This window comes from Apodemus sylvaticus, chromosome 14 (genome assembly GCF_947179515.1).
Source record: "Apodemus sylvaticus chromosome 14, mApoSyl1.1, whole genome shotgun sequence".
In the NCBI taxonomy this organism is placed as follows: Eukaryota; Metazoa; Chordata; class Mammalia; order Rodentia; family Muridae; genus Apodemus; species Apodemus sylvaticus.
In genome coordinates this window covers 6,008,133-6,014,685 of record NC_067485.1, presented here as the reverse complement: position 1 = coordinate 6,014,685, position 6,553 = coordinate 6,008,133, and the positions used below count along the sequence as shown (strand labels likewise).

Sequence of the window (6,553 nt, the reverse complement as noted above, 5' to 3'; positions counted from 1 at the left end):
CTGAGCTCTGTGTTTGAATACCTAAAGTTCTCACTTTTCAATTTCCCTCAGTTTGGGTTTACTTTTTTGGTTCTATTTCTACTCTTAGACTTTGAATTATTTTATTAATTTCCATTCACTATCTCTGTCTTTTTTTGATTTCTTCACTTCTTCTTTAAGAAACACTATAGCACCTTAAAGTCCATTTTAAAGTCTTGTGCTTGTCCTTCAACTATGTTACATTTATCAGGGTTATAAGGGAAGCTTATATAGCATCAAAGTGATAAAAAATAGAGAGTCACAGCCCAGCATTATGCACTGGAGGAGCACATGATAACAAGACACTGCACAAATGAGCCAAGAATTGAAACAGAATAAAATCATGTCAGCTATACATGACAGACAGAAATTATCAAATAATCTTTCAGAGCCAGGTTTCTGAAGAATACATAGAATCCTATAAGCAAACCAAAACCAATAATGGAATATGATCCATCACAATGGAATTACCCACAGCTTTAAGAATGCCAGGATACCATTCTTGAGTTCCTCAGGAATTGCAACTATAGCCACAAAATGTCATTTTAAAAAAGGGAAAGGACCTCGGAATCATATTTACATTTCATTTTTAAAGGATTTTATTTGCACAATCTGTAAAAACCTGAAATTTTCTGTAGGAAAGTTAGAACAGCTGTGGTCATTATATCAAAATAGGTGAAGGGTCCAAGAATTTACATTACAATTTAGTTCTTCAGGGACATAAATCCAGAGTATACCAAGCAAAGGCTGGCCACTGACAAGTAGATAGCCCATTACAAGAAATGTTGTCTTCTGCCAAATGCTTCCCTGTGGCCATCAGGCTGCTCAAATAGTAGGATAATGAGTATATGAAGCAATTCCACAGTGGTTGTTCTTGTTTTTGGCAATCTTCATATAGTCTCTCATGCCCCATTGTTTACCCCAGCTGAAAAATATGTTTTCTATTTAGTAGACATATCACTGCATGGTGGATTTATTTTAATATTTGACAAGTGAGCAACTTAACAGATGCATAAGAAAAGTCAAAGGATCTATTCCTGGGTTCCAAAAGGCATCTCATATAGGACTGCAAAGCATCAAGAGAGAATGGGCAGACTAGCTATCTACCAATTAATGGTAGAGAAATAACAAATTTGTCATAGTTTAGAAAACAATGGCACATACATGCAATTGACACCCAAAACAGGTGAAATAATTTGAATGTTATGATTTCACATTGTGAATAAGTTGTGAAAGCTGAAGAAAAATTAAGAGGCTAAGGACTAGAGATAAATTCAAGAGCCACATTAAAGTGAAACTGACATTTTTTTTACATGCAACTCAAGTTCTCAGGACATAGTGACAAGACATACACAGACCAAGCTGGGTAGACGAATTAGTCAGTGTACTCCTAGATCAGTGAGAAATACTGCCACAGTTTTGATGTTGGCTAATGATTGAGAAAATAATTGATGTTAACATCAGACCTCTCTACACATATGTACTTGTGCACTCATGTATCCATAGACATGCAAACATGTACACATGTACACATACTTCCCACATATACATAGAAAACAAGAAGAGCTATTATTCAACTTAAATGAAACAAAGCTTTTTTTCAGGATGTTCATCCAATTACTGATTTGCAGCAGGAAAATTCCTTCAAAAATACCCCAAAATGTTAGGCAGTGCTTTTAACCACTGAATCGTCTCTCTAGGTCTTGAAACTTCAAATATACAATTTTGGCAATATATACCTGTTCTTGATCAGCCAGTAGTGATTACCATCAGTCTCATTTCCCTCAAATCCATAACCAACCACCAGAACTCCATGAGTCACAAAATTACTCCTACAATTTGGCTCATGATAAATACCTGAGAAATAAAACAAAAGGTAATTGATGTGAGATATACAAGTTATCTGACAGTGAGAACTGTCACTAACAGTTTTCAAAGGAGATGTTTTCAAACATCGTGAAATGACACAAACTACAACAGGAATAAAGATCTGGATGAATTGTTACCCAAAACATAGATATATAGGGCTTCACAGAAAGCTGAAAAATTCTAATTCATGCATATTTGTTGATAAGCAAATATGTATGTACTTAAAATATAAATCCTTGGAATTTTGTGGGTTGTTTGTTGTTGTTATTGTTGTTGTTGTTGCTGTTATCAGAATCTCGTGCCATTTTTAACTTATAGAAGATAAATTATTTACTTCAAGAGGCTCTGTTATACTTTGACTTCAGATAATCAGATTCTATAGATATCTAAAATGCCTACCAAATGAAGGAAATTTTAAATTTAGCTAAGCAATAAGTTTTATAAATTTTATCCTGCTAAATTGCATATGAGGTCACATCAGATAAATTATGAAGAAGAACAAATCACAGACTCTCAAATATTCACATTACATTTATACATAAATATGTTGTAATGTAGGGATGTCACTAGGTTTCTCTTATGTAGAGGTAAACATTCACACCTCTCTTATAGTACTTGAAAGACTCATGGGAAGCATCAATTCCAGCAGAGATGGCCCAATAGTGGCTACAGCAAACATTAGGATATCCTTACTTGCCGGGAGGGACACAAATCCCGTGATTTCAGCAGATGAATTCTTTGGATTATACCTACAGGGTCCATCCTTTAAAAAACAAGTAAGAGATTCAGTTACTTTCATTCACCTTATGAGGAATAAGAGTCAGAACCACAACACCCTGTACTTTGAAGCTGAACACACTTAAAATATATGCAGCAATAAATCCCAGGAAGTGAAATGTTACTGAAAGATTTATGGGACTTTCTGGGAGTGGGGGGCCAGAAAAGGGGAAATGATTTGAAATGTAAATAAAAATTATATCGAGATTTAGAACTGATAATTAGTTTGCCTATCTTCAATGACAATGAATTGGTCTTCGTATTTAAAAGAAATTTTAATGATGGAAAATATATATAGTAAGTATAGTAGCTTGCATATTCTTAATGTCAATAGAAGAAAATAAATCTGATTAAATAATTTAATCAGAAAGCTATACAAACATTGAAAAACTAATGATAGGCTTAATGATATATAGTATAATTCTACCAAATAATTGTACTCCTGTAGATGGTGAATTATAGCTACAATTGTCCTACACTCCAAGTTGAGTTGAAGTGACAGCATAGGATGCCCACATACTTTCCCTTCATATGGATATGTTGCTTCAGACTCCAGACCACCATTGTGCAAAACATACTGGAAGGCATTGTATGTATCACCCCCAAGACAGCCATTGTTGACTTGAGGTTTAGAACAGTCCACCAGGTTCTGCACACTCAGCGGGGTGAGTTTGCCTGTTTGCCAGATTGCCTGTGCTTCAATAGCACCAGTCACAGCAAATGCCCAACAAGCGTCGCAGTCACCCTGAATAGGGAAGAAAAAAATGTCATAAATAAACGACAACCTGGCAACAAGTTAGAAAATGTATTACTTTATAAAAAGTATTTAATGTCAACTGATAGATTTCTAGGCTGTATCAGTCTCCTAAAAGATATTGCTACTGGAAGTTTGCTCATACCCTAGACATGGCCACACACATGAATATTTGAAAGGCTCTATATGTTTTGTGAGTTATTAAGGGCCATAAAAGGGGGTATGAGTTCTGTAGAAGGATGGATGGACACTAATAGAGAATATATATGTGGTATATTTTTAGGATTAACTTATATTTAAAATATATGAAGCATTCAAAGAAGAAGAAAAACTATTATTTAAAAAATGAACTGCATATCACTCCACATTCAATATGCACACAAAACACCAATTCTTTTACCTTTTCAATATGGTCTAGGAAGATGGGAATGTGACACTGTCATACCTGTCTCCGCACAGGAGTCACATAGCCTTTCTTTCGCCAATTGACAAATTTGGGGAGACTACTACAAACTGCACGTTTCATGATACCTTTTCCCTCTCTGTGAGTCTGAACTGGAAATTCAATCATTTTCCTGAATTCTTCATCAGTCTTCAAGGAAAAGTACATAAGTAATTATTTAAAAACTCCTTTTAAGGTACTAACAAGAACACAGGGAGAAGCAACCCATGTCATACTCACCATGTCACCAAATTCATTCATTTCCATGGTGAAGCCATTCTTACCCAGGCCATTCTCCTCATTGTGCAGTTTGATCATTTTCAGGTTTTTTTTCCCAAACCACTCTCCTCAGTTCTTCTTCCTCCTAGAAATGAGTGTAATGAATATTATTTCTATCTTATTAAATTCTTTCACAATCTGACCATATGGACTTGCTGGGGCAGGTGAATAGAGGCCATGGAGAGGGATCCAGAACACTATATCTAGACATTTTCCAAAGGAAATCTGGATACCCTGTCCTTATAGTTATTGTGATAGATAAGCTCTTAATGATGGGGGGGGGGCATTTGTGCGTTCTCTGATGTGATTTGCCATTTGCAACAGCAATGACAATTCACTCTTAGGCCTTTCTGGACAGTTTCCAGGTTACCAACCAGGATGTATGATTTGTTGTATTTTTTCTTCCACTCTTTCCATTCAGTCTCCAAACTGCTATCAAGTGCTGGAGCACCCGAGGCCACTCCCAAATATAGGAATGCTATGAAGACAACAGCAGTCATATCTCAAGTACCTAGAGAGGGGAGAGAAATTAAGAGAAAGCTACATGACACTTTAACAATGTCTTTTTACTCCCTTTTTCTGCAAAATGAAGCAATTTATAACTGATAAAATTCTTTGAACTATACCTTCAAATACATTTCCAAGAATATGAAAAATGCTAAAGATATGTTTGAAGTAAATCATGCACTGGTGGCTATGAGAGTCAATAAAAACTAAAGAGCCCTTGGCCTGAATTCTAACAATGGAAATTTCAAACTGACTGAGATCTACCTGCCTGAAATGCTGAAATTAAAGTTTTTTACACTACTGTTCAGCTTCTATAGTTTTCCATATGACACCATTCTCATTGAGGTAGTGACTGGGGAGTTTGGTTGCATAATTCAAAGTATAGTACAGAAGAAACAATTTCTGACAGTTTGAAGTCAGCTTGATCTACAGAGTTATTTCCAGCACAGTCATGGCTACACAAAGAAACCTTGTCTCAGAAAAAAAGAAAAAAAGAAAGAAAAGGAAGGAAGGAAGGAAGGAAGGAATGAAGGCAGGCAGAAAGGCAAGGCAAGGCAAGGCAAGGCAAGGCAAGGCAAGGCAAGGCAAGGCAAGGCAAGGCAAGGCAAGGCAAGGCAAGGCAAGGGAAGGGAAGGGAAGGGAAGGGAAGGGAAGGGAAGGGAAGGGAAGGGAAGGGAAGGAAAGGAAAGGAAAGGAAAGGAAAGGAAAGGAAAGGAAAGGAAAGGAAAGGAAAGGTAAGGTAAGGTCACAGGATGCCAGATCCAAGAGTAGAGGTTGAGTACAATAGAAAACCTCTCTTGGCAAGTCATACTCAGATTTTTTTGGGTCACTAAAGCAATACCCCGTACACAACCTAAATAGGGACATGCCAATTGCTACTATTCTACTACTACATCTGCACATGTCAAATAAAAACACGTGTGTACCCAGGTGATATGTGCAAGAAAAACATCTGTTTTTTAGGGGTGACAAAGATAGTTATTGTTGTACATTACACATGTTTTCACTCCATATGGGCACACCCAGTATTGCTCTTCATGGAATCATATTCCTAGAGCCAGGGCATAAATATAATGGATTCTCCATTACCTTCTCTTCACCTTCCACTTCACCTATGCATAGCATGACCGCTGAGGCTTAGAATACATTGTCTTTCTTGGGGATATGCCTGAGTCCCAAAGGGGTTCTTTCAAGTCTTCACTCATGTTCTGCCTTGGAAGGCGCATGGTCTCACCTGTGGTGACTGCTGCTGCCTCAATCCACACTGCAGACCCAACTCTTAAAATTTGCTGAAGTCTCTGGACCTAATCCAGCAACAATGCTCTTGGGCTTTAAATCCCAAATATCTAAACAGTTGTCTCCACCCCTCAACTCTGGCCTATTTTTGGATTGGCTGTATTGGTGTCTGGGTTAGGCTTTCCAGGCACTTCTGCCTCAGGCTTTTTATGAGATATAATCTCAGACTATCTCTGGAGTGGGTAATAGCTTCCTCTGTGGAATTTCATCCATTATTTTTTAGCCTTTTCTGAGAAAATTAGACAGTGTATACTGTAGACTTTGTAATAGGTTATACCTGGTATTTTGTTTGCTGATTGTGTTTACTAGCAAAGCTGAACTGTATTTTACACTACACTTTAGAATCGATGGTTTGGTTACCATGCCTGGTTTGGACTTAGTCAGTACATTTCCAGTGGAAAACCAAAAGTCCCCATATTATACACAATAAACTATGCAGTGTTTATGAACAAAGCCATATTCTGACCAATACACAAAGATATGTGAAACATTTTTAGCAATAGGGTATTTATTTGAGTAACTATGATATCTATTCACAGTATTGCATCCCTCATTACACGTTTCCGAATTTATTTTCAGATACTTTTACAGTAGTTGGATTTCATACGGCT

The 6,553-nt window shown here is 36.9% G+C and overlaps 1 pseudogene; it reads right to left on the bottom strand.

Annotated features, from left to right (window-relative positions):
• Positions 1–843: 843 nt before the first annotated feature.
• On the bottom strand, positions 844–4,639 carry LOC127664804 (cathepsin R-like; annotated as a pseudogene).
• Positions 4,640–6,553: the final 1,914 nt, after the last annotated feature.